General features: G+C 41.1%; 2 long non-coding RNA genes across 9 annotated transcripts; both read left to right on the top strand.

The window, feature by feature from the left end:
* Nucleotides 1-300: 300 nt before the first annotated feature.
* LOC127295688 (uncharacterized) lies at nt 301-7,766 on the top strand. 2 transcript variants are annotated; one of them, XR_011743682.1, is made up of 10 exons: nt 301-456; nt 642-912; nt 1,149-1,245; nt 1,327-1,718; nt 1,793-1,847; nt 2,667-2,811; nt 2,957-3,189; nt 3,296-3,352; nt 3,678-6,309; nt 7,058-7,766. It is a non-coding gene; the product is annotated as an uncharacterized lncRNA (long non-coding RNA). The 2 variants fall into 2 exon arrangements; XR_011743683.1 differs by lacking the exon at nt 2,667-2,811 and having other exon boundaries at nt 1,149-1,718.
* A 418-nt stretch (nt 7,767-8,184) lies between these two features.
* Nucleotides 8,185-14,027, top strand: LOC127295689 (uncharacterized). 7 transcript variants are annotated; one of them, XR_011743688.1, is made up of 5 exons: nt 8,185-8,773; nt 9,142-9,217; nt 10,319-10,716; nt 11,308-11,658; nt 12,700-14,027. It is a non-coding gene; the product is annotated as an uncharacterized lncRNA (long non-coding RNA). The 7 variants fall into 7 exon arrangements; XR_011743686.1 differs by having other exon boundaries at nt 11,308-11,382; nt 11,563-14,027; XR_007848015.2 differs by having other exon boundaries at nt 10,319-10,364; nt 10,599-10,716; nt 11,308-14,027.
* Nucleotides 14,028-15,784: the final 1,757 nt, after the last annotated feature.

The following is a 15,784-nucleotide window of genomic DNA, read 5'->3' on the forward strand; positions in this document are numbered from 1 at the left end:
ACTTGAATTTATATACATTTTGAAGATAAACATTGTTGGATAGCTTGCTACCTATAAAGGATCCAAAAAGGACAAACATAACAAGATACAGTGTAGACAAAATAAGGAAGTATGAATCTAAAGGTGTATATGATGCCCCCCATAGGGGGTCTCACAGCGCTTTGGATTTTCGGCCGTCCGATCGAGCTGACGTGGCGCGATCTCGACCGGTCGTTCCGTCTAGGGCGCGAGGCCCTCGCACGAACCCACGTTTTATCCATGGGTCGTGTAAAAGCCCGCCTGGCCCGGTCGTGCCGCCAATCATGTGTCGCGCCTCTCCTCCCCAATCCCATCTCTGCCGGTCGCCCTCCCTGGCCCAATCCTCCCTCGCCTCGTCGTCGCCGCCGTCGGGCTGCCCGGCGGAAGTAGCGCCGCCTCGTCGTCGCCATCGCCGGCGGCTGCCGGTGGAGGCAGCAGGTCACCGCCTCGTCGCCACTCTACCGCTGGATGGCTCCGACCCGCGGCCGCGCCTCCGATCCCCTCTCGCCTCGTCGTCGCCGCCGCCGGGCTGCCCGGCGGAAGTAGCGCCGCCTCGTCGTCGGCTTCGCCGGCGGCGCCGCCTCGTCGTCTCCATCGCCGGTGGCTGCCGGTGGAGGCAGCAGGTCGCCGCCTCCTCGCCGCTCCAAGCGGAAGCAGCGCTGCCTCATCCTCCAATCCTTGGTCTGTCCTCCTCTTCTCAATCCTCACTCTCTTCCCAAGCGCGGCGTGCTGCCTCCACGAGCGCGAGCGTCCTGGTGGGTTGCCCCTGGCACTGCATAGGAGCTCCAATGGGGTCCTCGCTCCTTGTTTTCTCGCGGACGACCTCTACACCAGTACGTCACCATGCCACCACGAGCCCCATCGCTCCCTCCTCTCCAAGGAACAGCTGCATATGTACGAGCTCATTGCTTCTTTTAGATGCACTAGATGTATTTCATAGTTTGCCCATTAGAAGATTTGTAGCTTTCAGGTTCCTAGGTCTCTCCCAGATTTGTTTAGCTTACATACACTAGAGGTATTTGATAGTTTTCCCATTAGCAGATTTGTAGCCTAAATGACCTCAAGCTTGAGTTTGATTCCATTATGTCCGGTCTTCTATCTCTTATATATCCATCCAACCTATTTTTCAGATTGGGATTGCCAAATAGAAGAGGTCACCTGGGAGTGGATTCAGGAGATGAAAGATTCCATGATGACTCTGTTGGAGCATACCAATTGCATGGACAAGTATTGCAGCTGGTTAATTTGTTGCTTGCCAATTTTTATTCCATTATCCATGAAACTGTTCTGATATATAATATAATTAAGGTGTTCCATCCACGGACACTCAACAAGCAGTAAGATTGGATGATACTTAGTTTAACCAAAGATTTCCAAGTCCTAAGGTGCTGGTTCCAGTTGTTGAAAGAGCCCAGCAGCTTCGTGGCGGCAGTGCGTCTTCTGCTCTTTCCGTATGATATATAGCTCTCATGTGGTTTTGTATTCTGTGTTTCTTACCTTTGCAATGGTTATCTTTGACAGAGACTGTAAATTTCCTAATGATTTTCCTCTTATTGTAGATTTCCTCTATAGTGTCCGTGTCTCATGTTGTTTTCCTGATGCTTGTAGGCCTTTGTCGATATGTAGAATGAAGCATAGATTATTTTGCACTTCATTTCTGAAGTTTATAAAAAAAGAGGAGATTCCTACCTCTTAATAAAGTATACATATCGAATTTCTGATTAGGGATACAGTTTCCTCCATTGAAACAACAGATTAACAGTAACTCTTATAGGTTGTGTCCAATGTCCTCCCTGTGTTGGCGATGACCCAGGCAATTAGCATTCCAGGTATTCGTGCAGTGTAATACTTTTGCTTGTTGCTGCTTGGAGCTATGGAAATATTCCCTTTCTATTTGTCATATATCCCGCAGGTTAGAAATAAGTAAGTAAGATACAAACTCCGGCATGATATTGAAATAATTAAGTTTGAAATGGATGTGGCATATTTTTAAATATGTGCCAGGGGAGGACCAAGACTTTAATAGCATGTGTTATCTGCCTGATTTGACAGTTTACATACTTCAGCAGGAGATACAAAATGATTAGAGCCTAAACTGTGAGGCTAATAAAGAGCACTTGTGTACAAACATGGATATTTCCATATCTGATTAAACACATCCGGGAGAATAAGATTTAGTTCAGTACAACGTTTTGAGTGATAAATATTTAGACGTGATAGAAGTGATTCATGCTATAATAATGCTAATCTCTGGGTTAAAACCTCCTTGATTAGGTGTCATATTTTAGTGTAGCTAATATCTTGGGGCTACCACCTGCATATGATGCAGATACTTTGTTTATTAGAACAGAAAATCAATCTTGCGAGTTATCCCATCAGGCATTTCACCTCCTTGATTCAGAACAGAAAACCAACTGATGTTTGTTGGAATGTTGGACCTGTTTTCTTATAGCCATCGAACTCAATATTTATGTTTTGATACAAACGTATATAATTTTATACCTGATACATGTTTAGGGAGGACATGCAACTGACGCTCAAGAAAAATAAAGTATTTTCATGTATTTTTTTGGCAAGGCCTTCATTTATACTTATGTACTGTTATAAATGACATCTGAGATAAAGAATGAACATTTGAGTATTACGAGGTGATAAAGAAGCATTTCCATAGTGGAATGTCTCGCTGCGGAGGAGCGGGGTCACTCTGAGCGTGATCATAAGATTATCCTCAGAAATGAAGGATCAATTGCAGTTTCTATTATGCTAGAGTCAAAGTTCTCGAATTTACTGTAGGTAGTATTTTCCAATTTGTTGGCCTTCGTACTGCAGTTTGATTTTGTTTCTTCTTCCCAAACGTTCAGATATTAGTATGTTTACACAATCGAACTCAAAATATTTTCGCTTGTGTACTGATGGCAGTACATCATTGGAATTGCAGAGTATGACTCAGACAACAAACCATTCCAAGAGACAGTTAAACCTATGGTAGATGGTGGAACAGAAGGTTTCGAAGGTTATGCTAGAGTCATTATGCCAAGGATAACACCTTGTTTTGAGCGCAACATATGGATTTTCTCTCCCTATATAAAGTTTCCATTATGTACCTTCGCCAAGACTTAGAGTACTGCTGCTCATTGCATTGAGTATGCTCGTTTCATCAAATGGGACAAGGTATAGTTCTTATCTCTGTAATTTTCTCTTCAATTTATTTACTTTTGTAATTATTAAGTTCACTCATGCAAGTTCACTGGAAAACCTTTTGATGCTGATGATGCAGAACATATGCAGTGGATTTATTCAGAGGTTTGTTCTACTGTTATGACATGTAATTTAGGTAGTGCTATTCTTTCCCAGTCTAATTTTCCATTTACACATGTACATGCTTAAAGAGAACATAACTTTTTGGTGTTTCTGGAGTTACATATTCTTTGACTCAAGTTGTTTTCTTCTTCGTTTATTCTCCAGACCTTAGATGTAATTTTATTTCTTCCTTGTCTATCCAAGAGTTTAATACATTTTCTAAATTCACTAATAATGTATTCCATCATTAAAAATTATAACATTCTTGCCAGAATCATAGCATGTGGTATTTTATTACCTTTATTACACATGAAACCAATCCAACCTTATTATGTTAACCTCATATTCAAATGTCCCAGCAATATGGTGTTCGGCAGGTGAAAATTCCGCTGCCAGTGGCGGACGTTTCGGACGTTTCGTGAGTGTGGATGGCATTGCAGCTCGAATACGAAACCTGACATATAGAATTGTAGCCTTGTCAAGATTATCAAGTTTCTCTAGCAGTCTGATGTACTCCAATACTAGGCTTTTATTTCTGCTGCTTTTTCATTGGAACCTTTGAAGCTTGTTTTTGACTGCACCAGAAGTGTGTCAAATTCGTTGCATCAGGCCCCATTCTTAGTTTGTTACTCAAATAGTTGGTGCCACCAAATAGTAAGAACGAATGTTATATTTAACAAGTTATTTATGAATATTTTTATTCTTACATATTAGCCAAATCTATTACCATCTAAATGCAAAATATATGTATGCCAAAAATCCTGAGATTTTCCAAGTGGACCATGCATAAATGTGATTTAGTCAGAAAGGCATAGCACAACATTTTTTCAGAAAATGCCACACGATTAGCATTTCTTGAATTGCTCTAGAGATTTGGTTTGGTTAGTTATTCTCTATTCTCTATTCTTGTGGCAGACATATATTTTGCATTTAGATGGTATGACTTGGCCAGTGATCTCGGGTCATATTACAGTTTTTGCATTGTTGATAAACTCTTGTTCAGGAAATCTTTTGTTCGAGCCATTTATTGCTTGAATATGTTATATATTCATGACTGGAGGATGGACACTAAGTAATTCATATTCTCTGCTAAACTTGGTTGGTCATACTTATGAATTGGCTTCTGCTAAAAGTAGTGCACGTGGTCATGCCATCCTTATCTTTATACATGCCAAGAAGTGGGCCTAAGCTCCAGGTGAGATCACCGGTAGATTCAGATATGACACCCTTTCCTTCAACTCTTTTTGAAACATCCATTGAAAAATGAGGACTGATGGAGACATATTTAAATAAGTACTTCATCACTCGTGTTTTATTACGCCACTCAACATTAATGTGTCCCCGATGTTTTTTAGCAAGTCCCTGTTGTATGGAACTACCTGCCGATTATCAAGTCACTTTCCATTCTTATATACAAAGCACCCATTGTCACTGCATCTATAAATAGCAGAACCATTCCACTCTTATATGTATCATACTCAGTTTCTTCTGTATTGTATAACCTATTGTTGCTAATTTAGGTGCAACAAACGTTTTCTATTTTTTTGATCTTCAATTTATATCACTCAGCTAATGGACCTAAGATCATATAGGTAATCTACTCCTGTAACTATTCTTCATGTGCTCGATTTGCTTATTTGTTGTTTATCATCAACTTTCATAAACCTTTAGGATTTGCTTTTGTTTACCAGCAGCTTCAAGGTTGTCCAGACTGTTTGAAGTGCTCTGTTTTGAGAGGCCGGAAATGCTCTTTAATTCTTCTTATTAAATTTGAGTTTGCATTTTGCAAAAAAAAAAAAAAAGACAGGTAATGAGTGCTAGGGATAATGAACGGTTCTTCATTACAATTCATCTTTTGTTATTAGGCTCGATTGTTTGTCACGAAATGATAGATGTAATAGGCATGGTACTTCACTACCATTAAATTATAGCTTACGTACCCTCTACATGTCATTGATTTTTCGTTCATGATATCTGCCTTGGGCTCTACTCTAAGATCGCATCTGCAATGTTGAGCCACGACTGGAGGTGCAGTGGTGGGGTTCGCCGTGGTCGGTCAGTCCCTGGCAAGATGTCAACACTGGCGATTCTAGACGCCGAGGCCGCCAAGTGAAGTTGGCCGACTCACTTTTCGCCAATTGACATGGCAGCTCCCGCCATTGGCAGCGGCGCGGTCTTCCCACAAGAAAGCTCCCTCTATTTTCTCCATCAGCTTCAGGATTTTTTTGGGCGGTGCCAACACCAGAAATTGGTGGATTGGGATCGCACCAAATACAGACTTCACCAGAGCCAACCTCCCTGGTTTTGCATCTATCTTGATTTCCGGGTGGGTAGTTTGCCTGCCATTTTGACAGCAAGGGGCAGTAGTTGGGCAGCAGTTATGTGAAACAAAAATGAATTCTATGTCCAGTACGACTATCTAGAATAAAATAACTGCTATGAATCCTCAGTTCATAAAAATATTCAAATTTAATTTTACTTGATCACGTTGACAGTTAGAAGCTTTGAACCATGTTTTTTTGTGTGTAGTATTTAGTTTATACCATCAGAGTAGCTGCTAAAACAGAAGTGGCTGTAAGATACTTTGCATTTCATATGGTTTTAGATCATTGCCTCACATGGAGCTGAACCATCTGTCAGCAATGTCATCGCCAAGGTCAGAGACGAAGCTGCCCTTTGGTTCAGAGCTGGCGCGTCGAGCCTGCGTGTCCTCCTGCCGCCCACCTGGGATGTCCACTGAGTTGTAATCTCTGTTTATCTTTTCAGAACCATGGCCTCTTAGGAGGATTGTAACAACTAACTCTTCCCTTGTTTTTAATGAAATGAAATGCAAAAGTTTTTTGGGTTTTCTCAAAAAAGATCATTGCCTCACCGCCGTTGCCTTTTGGTCAATTTCTATCTTCCGTAGGTTGGATTGAGGTAGAGCATGGTCACCGACTACCGGAGGTGTTGCAAAATGGGTCTGCTGGCTGATACGGAGAAGAAGGCAAGGTGATGCCATTGCCACAAACTGATTTCTTTCCTGGTTTCCCAAGAAATTCTGTTATGCTTTTCTAAAACAGTGCAATTGGTTTCCTTATATTTTGATGTATGTCGGTCAATTTTTCCTAAATATATTTAATAAATGCAGCATAGTGGTGTTGATGGCAATCTTCCTTGATTCACTACTGTGTTTAAACATTTATAATCCGTTGATCTTGGTTCTTATCTTCTCCATTGAGCCATATTTGTCGCAATAGTGGATCTAAGTACTTTTTTTACTTAGATATGTGCTCTCACAGCATTGGTTAAATAGGGTTATCAGGTTGACCTAGAAGAACACATCATTTCGTATATTGCTTTGCGGTAAACAAACTATAATTATATGATTACCTCACAAAAAGTTTTTCCGCACACATAAATGTATGTGTTGATCCGATGAAATTAAATATTTATCTGACCTTTATCTGACCATGGAATATTTTGATTTTAAGTGTGCGATGTAAGAGCTTTTTGATGATCTTCTATCTAGGTTAGCCGAACATGATTCACTTGAAGTAATTTTTCCCCTCTCTTGAGTGTTTTGTCTTCTCATGTCTACTTAACCACTTGCATTTTTGATATTATTTGAAGAAGCTTTACATATTTATCCACCTAAGGTTGGACATGCTACCACAAACTTTGATAGTTATTATTATTAATTATATTTAGCAAGTGTTATTTAGATACCTATAGCTGAATCTCTTCTCTTTTTTTCTAGGTTTTGGTGCATGGATCAGTAGAAGCTACCTAACAAGTACATTTTAAATACATTGGGAAAATACCTCAGACTTGCTTATTTATGGTCCTCGTGTATAAGGAAAAATGATATAGCATAAGATTTATGTTCTTACTAGGTTTGTTTGTTCATTCTGGAGCTTTTTTAATTCTCAGAAAAAACATTGTGTTAATTCTTACCTGATGGATTTGATAAGATAAGAGATAACATTTAATAGCTATGGACTTATCATTGCCAGTCACTTTTACCACTTCGCTGTCATGATTCAATGTGCACTCAAAAAAGCCTTGGCTGAAATAATGAAATGGAAGATATACACTCTGTTCTGCTCAATCTTTCACAACGGATCCTTTTTTTAAATGCTATACTTCTGAAATATTTGCTTCCTATTTATAGGTATTTGGTTCAAGTGGGCAAGATTAACTTTTTGTTTTCATCATCTACTGCAGGGAAAGAGCAGCTTATGCACAAAAGGTGTATATCTTATGCCTTTTACTATATTGTGGTTGCACATTGTCACTGAACTTTTTAGTCTTTTGGATCTATTTGTATATTTATATGTTGTTTTTCGGCCACAACACCCGAACAACAGAATGGTTTTGCCCATATACCTGTCCATTTGATTGACCACCTATTTTGGTACATTTGGTCCGCGGCATTGCTTTGTGAAACTTAAGAAATGTAATATCATATAAGCATATTTTTGTTGTCGTTATACAAAATATACATTGACATGACCTCCACGGGGTCGTGCGCCAAGGCGCACATCTAAATCTAGTCAGAAGGTATAATTGATGCCCCCCATAGGGGGCCTCACAGCGATATGAGCTTTTGGACCATTGGATCTCGTCCATTCATTCCAGACCTGAAACGCGTCCGGTGGTTGGTCGCGTGGCGCGCGTGAGCAGATTTCCCTCTCTAGAAAAAGCCATAAAACATCGCTATTTTACCCGCCTGCGACTGCGGGTGGCTCCCACATTTTGGCCGGGTCCGCTCGTCAGTCGCCGGGTTGGTTTTCGGGCTGGTCGCGGGTTGCTTCTGGCCGTGGAAAATATCTTCTCTCGGCGGGGTAGGTTGGGGTTTTCGTCGCTCTCCAGTTTCCACCCAATCCCCACCCCGTCGGTCTCCCCAATCCCCACCCCGTCTGTCTCGCAACCGGCGCTTAGGGTTTGCCCGTGGCGGATCGATTGGAGGCGCGGGGCTGATCTACGAGGGAGATGGGCCGGGGAAGAATGCGATGGGGTTGTGGTGGGTGATTAGCGGCGAGGATGGGGGTGGCCGGCGAGCTGAGAGGCGGCAGTGTCCACCGGCGCTCCTCCGCTTCTCTTTCTTTCACCGGCAACAACGAGCGCATGACTCAGAAGCTGACCCTGCACGTAGCGCCCGATGCCGGCTCTTTCTTCCCCACCAGCACGCCACCTCGCCGGTACTGCCCGTCTTCGTAGGCCACCTCGTCGGTACGCTCGTCCTCACATGTCAACGCTAGATCAGGTGCTCATGGTCTCCCCTTTTCCTCTTACCCCTCCTCTCCTAAATCAAAAAGCAGATATGTTCTTTTGCTTCGCCCTCGCCCGTCCTATCCTCCTCATCTCCTCCGTTTGGCCGCTGCGCCGGTAGATCCGCCGTCGTCCGCGCCTTCCACGGGATCTGCACCATCAGTGGCGCCCACTGTTACCCTTTGCCGTGGGTTTGGTTAAGGTCAGTTGTTGTTTCATCGGTGGGGATTTGGTTCTGCTTACTCGATTTCCTTTTTTGCGCTTCTGAATCCACATCGTCTGTTCGTGGACTTCGTTTCGCCATCTTCTTGTTTCTTTTCCTCGACGTGCTTTTCTGGAAAGAGAGCATCTTTTTGATTCTTTTGTTTCTTTCCTGGGCGATGCCTTTCCCCACGAAATTTTGGCCTCTTCTTGTTTCTCTTCTTCTCCACACATCTGGAGACAAAGTGCTCTATTTAGATCTGGTTGTTATTCAGCTCATTTTGATTCTTCCTTTTGCCCATGTTTTGGTAATCCTCCCCTCTTACCTCTGACTTGACTTATTTTGGATTTGTGCTCCCGTCTTTGTAGGTCGTTGCTTTGGTGGGATTTCCGCGTCGGGTGGCCGTGGTTGCTTTCGTTAGCCTGCTGTCCGGGTGTGTACATGGTAAGTGCACTCTGTTTCAACCTTCATCGTGCCTCGCTTGAGCACTGATGGCCATGAAGACATGTACGTGTATTTTGTGCTTGTCGTCGAGCACGGATGCATTCAGATTTTAAGATTTCACTGAAGTTCTGTCCCTGCTTTTGATATGATCTATGAGCATTGCTGCAATTGTTGCAAGTAAATCAGAGAGGCCAGACACATGGTTTAGTCGCACAACATACATAAAAGCATGAACATTGCTGAAATTGTTTCAAGTAAATCAAAGAGACGTTAGCGCTGTTGTACATTTTTAGCACTAGGTCCTATGAAAAATCTCTAGAACTAGAAGAGGGTAAAGTGTTATTACTTTAACTGTGCTTAAAGGCCCGGAAGGGGTTTAATGTTGTCGTGCCAGAGATGGTCAGAACCTGCCTTGCCTCACCGTGGGTGTGCAGGGTTCAGGATTGATTTTTTTAGTTCATTACGTCTAACAGATGTATCCTAAATACTCAGTGACCAAAGAATGATGTTTGTACATCTATTTCGGCCCCCATCTTGATAATTAGTGTTATTCTGCACCGGTGAATTAGTATATCCCGCAAGAAGAGTAGAAGCTATTCTAGATACTCATGGTGGCCAAAATTAATGTGTATCCACAAACTATATTTGGGACCCCATCTTTGTAATTAGTGTTTCTTTGCAACCAATGAATTAGTATAATCCAGTGAGAAGAGCAGAAACCCCTTTTACTTATTATGAAAGCCTTTCATATTTTATTCCGCACCACAAAGTTGTATCACCCGTTGTTTACTAAGACGTCCTAAAATACATGTTGTTCTGAGTATTACAACCTGTATCACCAGATATGTATGGTTTTGAGTATTACAAAATTTACCCACTAACATTGTTCAGTTCCTAAGCTAGATGTGCTTGGTCTATTTTCTATGTTTTCCATATGATGTGCTAGCAGCCGTTATTGTTTCTTTCTACTGCTGGTAAACGACATACTAGAGCACATGTCATTCAGTCACACAGATCAATCAGATAAAAGGCACATCACTATTTTATTAGCTTTTCATGTCTACCTCGTGATGTTCTGTTTGCCGTTGATGTTTGTTTCAGGTTATCTACTGGTGTGGGTTGGTCGTTGTGGCTTTCTCTCTGTCAGGTACCTCTTTTTGGCCGTGTTATATCACTGCACGTTAATCTCTTCCTTGTATACAACATTCCCTGTGCTAATCGTTGAAAATTGTATGCTTCAGCATTGCCTTCTGGGTTTTTATCCTTATTTTGTGTGCATTGCCTTCTTTTGGCTGTTAATCCCTAGAACATAATTTCTTTCCTTTCTTGTTGTTTGTATCCAATGGATGCATGTCAGGTAACTCGTAATATTTATTTGCAGACTTTGATGTTAGTTCTGAAAGAAGAAACTATGATGCATGATTTATTTGCAGACCTTTCATATCATCTGAAGCATTGGTTTATCAATAGGCATTTTCACAGCGTCATATGGTGGTGAGGTTTGTTCTTAGCTTTTTTCTGTCTTTTCTCATGTTTCATAATTTGTTTGTTTCCTATTTTCATCTCCATATATTCTTCTGGTAGAAGAGGCTGGACTACAACCCACCCCTTTCTGTTTCCCACAAAGGCAAGCCTCTTTGTTGATGTAGTTGTTGTGTAGATTCACACTAGCATCATTTATATCTCTGTTTCACACTAGGAAGGTCGCTTATGCGAAGTTGCCTCGGCCGACCGTGACCAATGTGTGACTCTCTTTCCACCCCACTAGCAAATTTCTAAAGTAGATGAATTGTTTATGTTTCATGTACATCTTCTTATTGTTTGGTCTCCAATGTATTTTGGCAGCTCTCTGTCGGTCTAATGATTTTACCAATTACATGGTTGGAGTTTTTCTGAATCATATGGTTTGGTATCCATACATATGATTTTTCCAATTTAATTTGGTTCATGTGCCAACACTTATATTGTGACAGTAACACTAAGTGGGGGTTTTAGCTTCTTTTTGTATATAAATGATCCCTATAGTATTTTCTCAGTTTTGAGTTTTTTTTAGCATGCTTACGTACCTTTTGGATTTATTTTTTTTGCAGTTTTTATAGCTTTATCATTATAGCCTCCTCTCTACAATGAATCCCTCGAGGCGAAGGACTACATTCCTCCCCCATGTGAGTCATTATTGTAGATTTGGCTTTTTTTTTCTAGATGTACAGATATGTAGATTCTGGTTTGGCAATGCAGATTTAGTTTGGTGTTTTAATGAGAGGTGTCAAAAAGCATTCTATCATATGGGATGTTTTTTCAGCTTATTGACTGTACAATAATTATAGTCACATTGGATGTTTCAGCTCATCTGGTCGTATAATACTTGCATTCCTGGCGTATTGATTTGTTATTCAAATCATACCCTTGAAACTTGTTCTCATTAATTTATGATGGTAGAGGTATATTCCGCCGATTCCTCTCACCTCCGATCTCAGACAGCTATTATGCAACGTCTTTGCCTGCATTACCATCATCGTTGTGTCGAGGAGGTTCTTGATCTCAGTTGCATCTCTTCTCTCTTTCTCTACCTATAAAATTCTTTTAATGATGCTTCTATGCAAAGTTTTAGTTCATGGTTGCAAAACAAGCTAATCCTCTATTTGATGGTACTATTACCTACGCAATTTTTTTTGTATAACAATGTATTAGGTCAGTATAATAAGTGCATAGGTTGGGCAAATGTTTTTGTTAGTGCTTTGTTTACTACAAGAAACTAACCTCATTCATGCACATGTGGGTACAAGGTCGAATGGATTTTGAAAATCTAAGAATAGTTTTAAAAGACCCCTGATTATTATTGTCTGTAGGTCACCTTAATCTGAAGATAAACATATATGTTTAGTTGTTCTATTATGGACAATGGAAGTTTTTAGTTTGCTGTGGTGAAGTAATCATGTTAAGAACCAAAATCGTGATATTTGGGTACTATTTCTTCAAGTGATCACTAATTTCGAGAATAGACTAATCTTGTTGCTCCTCTTTTTGGGGTAGGAACTAGCACTCACTTGCTATTGGCTCTGTGTATATGTCATTGCTGCAATTATATTCATGACCTATAATGATCCAGTGAAGCCATGGTGTTGGGGGTGCTTCCCCGATTAGAGAATTGGCGGCGATACTGCATTGATAATTTCCCTACTCTTTCATTTCTACTACTTAGTTCTGCTTCTTTTGTCATTGTATGTTTACATCTATTGCTCCTGAATATTCGTCTAACCTTTCAAAATGAGTATGTTTCTGATATTCACCTAATTAAGTTTCTTTACATACTGCATTGTAATAGTTCTAGAACAATATATCTTCTAAACCCAATTTTTTTTCCATCCCCTCGGATAATTGTAGAAGAAGTTTTTAGTTATGGTAACATGGACCAATAGCTAACTAGAATATATTTGTGATGTTAGAAGTAGGCACATTGCTGATAGGTTACGGCCTTGCAGGCTACAAGCTGCAAATGCCTATTCTTGTTGCGAGGATATTCAGTCTACAAGCCTCACTTTGTTCTATTTTATGATGGCACTCATCATCTTCAAGGACGACAGTAATTCATGACAATTCTAGGTCTGCCAATAGAAGCATAATTATTGTCAAATGCAATTGCAATACCTCATCTAATTACGCTTCCTCAATCAGGTAAGATTACGCTACCTTTTTTCCACATAGACTCAACTGAACATTGCACTCAGGTGTCATTTTTTGGTTCAATAGATAATGTTCATTTATCCCTACTTTTGATCAACCTAGGCTTGGTAGTATTCAGAGTAGTAGATGTACCTCAATACCACAACCCAGTTTAAACCTGCCAACCAATTTTCACAGGAGTCCTATTAGCATATATATATTCAGTTTTGACAATTAAACTTGATTCCTTGAACCTTCGGGTTGCTCAGATTCAGAGTAGTTTTGTAGTAGTGACGAAGTCTTTAGTGTGGCATCCAAATTAACAAGACATGTCCGGTACTCGTACTTGTAGCTCCAAGTTACACATTATTCCCGAAATCTGTAGTTTGGAACAGCAAAGTAATACTTCATTTTGAGCATTATAACATGTATGACCGGTTTAGTCACACGAGTTAAATAGCATGCTGTTTCTTAACTCGGGTCTTGTTATCCCATTATTTTTACAAAAAAAACTAAAGCAAAACCAGAAACCCAAGTCAACCCAAATATTCTGCTAAACCCTGTGAACTAAAATCTGTTATTGATACGTCAATTTTTTTTGTTATTGAACTAAAATAAGATTTGAGTGAGCATCTATAGCTACAGCTGACTTGAAAATAAAAATGCATAAACATGATTTACTTTCTCAGGCTACAAACAAGAAATCACAAATATTCTGATTTACAAGGTAAGGCTGATACCTTTTACCCTTAGCTAATATGATATCCCGTCCTTTTTTTTACCAAGTTTAAGCCATGGACGTCATTGACATTCCATCCAGGGTAATGATCAAGACGGCTTAAGACATTCTACAACAGTTTACCCACCATGGGCGAAGTGATGGTGACATTCTCTCCGTCATACACATCATCCTATTGGAGAAGGCTCAGTCCAACTGTCTTTCGAGCAAGCAATGTATATTTTGTTGACTATATAGTTAGTCCGTAGTAAGACATGTTGTAGTAATGAAGATTTACATAGTGTTTCACCAATTGGATAGTTTTGTTACATTTGATGTATATTGTTTCACCAATTAGATAGTTTTGTTACATTTGATGTATTGTGTCACCAATTGGATAGTTTTGTTACATTTGATGTTTGATTACCATCAATTTCTAGTCATGCTTAATATAGTGTTTTACAAATTATTTATCGGAGCCGTGAGCCAAGGGGAGCCCAAAATATTTCTCTATTTCCTTGATTGTATATAATGGTGTGCTACCCTATTTGTTATTTTTGTGTTTTATCCTAATTAAATAGTATCAATTGTTTTGTAAAAATAAAAAATGTCATTATATAAATTGTAGATCACTATGAATTTCACGGGATCGTGCGCCAATGCGCACATCTAAATCTAGTCTAAAGGTATAATTGTTGCACCCTCATGGGGCATGGAGAGGCCATCCACGATAGGCCACCAGACGCTCAAGGGCTTGGTGTTCGCGTCGCTTCTCCTCCAACAACAGGCCATGTGACGCATTATCATTGGATGTCAATAGTATTAGGTGAGAGAAAAATGGGTGTCCAGCCAAACCCTAGACAAATCTTCCCCAATCCCCGCATACATTCATTTTCGTCTTCCTAGCGGCCGCCACACATGGAATCGGGCTCGACCTTGCGGACGACCATCTGCTCGTGCAGCACCACATCGTCGGTGGGTGTCTTCGCCGCCGTGGCATCATTGCCTCCTCACGCGCGGTAGGAGGCCAGGAAGGCGACGCCGCTGAGAGAACTGAACAGCCCGATGATGATGGCCGCGGCCAGCACCAACGGCGAGGTGCCATACACCCACGGGGGCAGCCGCATCCGGCCACAATGGCATGGCGCTGAGAAGCTGCAGCCAACGGTCAGATGCGGGGATGGCGGCTGCAGCTGGCGGTCAGTGCGCGGACGACGGATGGACAACCAAGCGCACCTCAAGGAACGTCGGTCGCCGGGTGGGATGGAGATGAAGACGACCTGCCGAGGCACACCGCCGATTCGTGCCCAGATCTGGATGGGTCGTGCTGGACTACTGGCCTCCTCCACCTTGGCATGGCCTCCTCTGCCTCTTCTTTGAAGAGGGCCTGCAGGTTCCTCCTCCTCCTCCTCCTTATTTCTCTTGTCTCTATTTCCTCTTCTCTTTTTCTCTCTCACAGGATCACCATGTTCCTGCAGCCACCGGAGGTATCACGGATCTGCACAGAAAGATTTTGTGCAGGTGAGCTTCTTTACATTTATTCTCTTATTTCTTTTCCACTCTTTTACTTGTATTTTCAGACATTGGTTTCCAAATGGGTCAGCAATGGATTGTTTGGTTGGAATTTTCAGGGGCTTAAGCTATGAGATGTGAATACTGCAACCCTTTGCACTCTTGTTTTATTGTAGTGTTGAGAACACCAGACGAGTGAGGATCCAGATTGTTGCGGAGCGTCGGTGGTATGTCCATAGGTTTACACAAATGACCAACAAATATGGTCACTTCATTTGAGGCAAATGAGCTACAATTCTTCAGCTAAGAACATATTAGGCGTGCAGAAAATGGTTATTATTCCCATGATTTGGAATTATTCTCTCAATGTAAATTGTGTAATATGTCCTAGGCTTTCCATGGAGTATCTAATTGTGAGATTGGCTCGGTGGTTTTGTCTCACTGGTCAGTTTAGTAGTGTCCAGAACTGAATTCTTGCTGCACACAACAATCTCTTGTGCATTTTTTTGTTATCCAGAACTGAATTCTTGCATTCGTAGTTTTATTCTATATAGCCTACCAAATTAACTCAATTTAGTGTTCTCTACAGTTGCAGGCGAAATCTAAAATTGCTCTATGGCAGTCAACTCTGTATGAGTATCATGAAGCACTCGAAGAGGTTTCTGTTTTCTGTG

The sequence above is a fragment of the Lolium perenne genome, chromosome 4 (genome assembly GCF_019359855.2).
Source record: "Lolium perenne isolate Kyuss_39 chromosome 4, Kyuss_2.0, whole genome shotgun sequence".
Classification (NCBI taxonomy): Eukaryota; Viridiplantae; Streptophyta; class Magnoliopsida; order Poales; family Poaceae; genus Lolium; species Lolium perenne.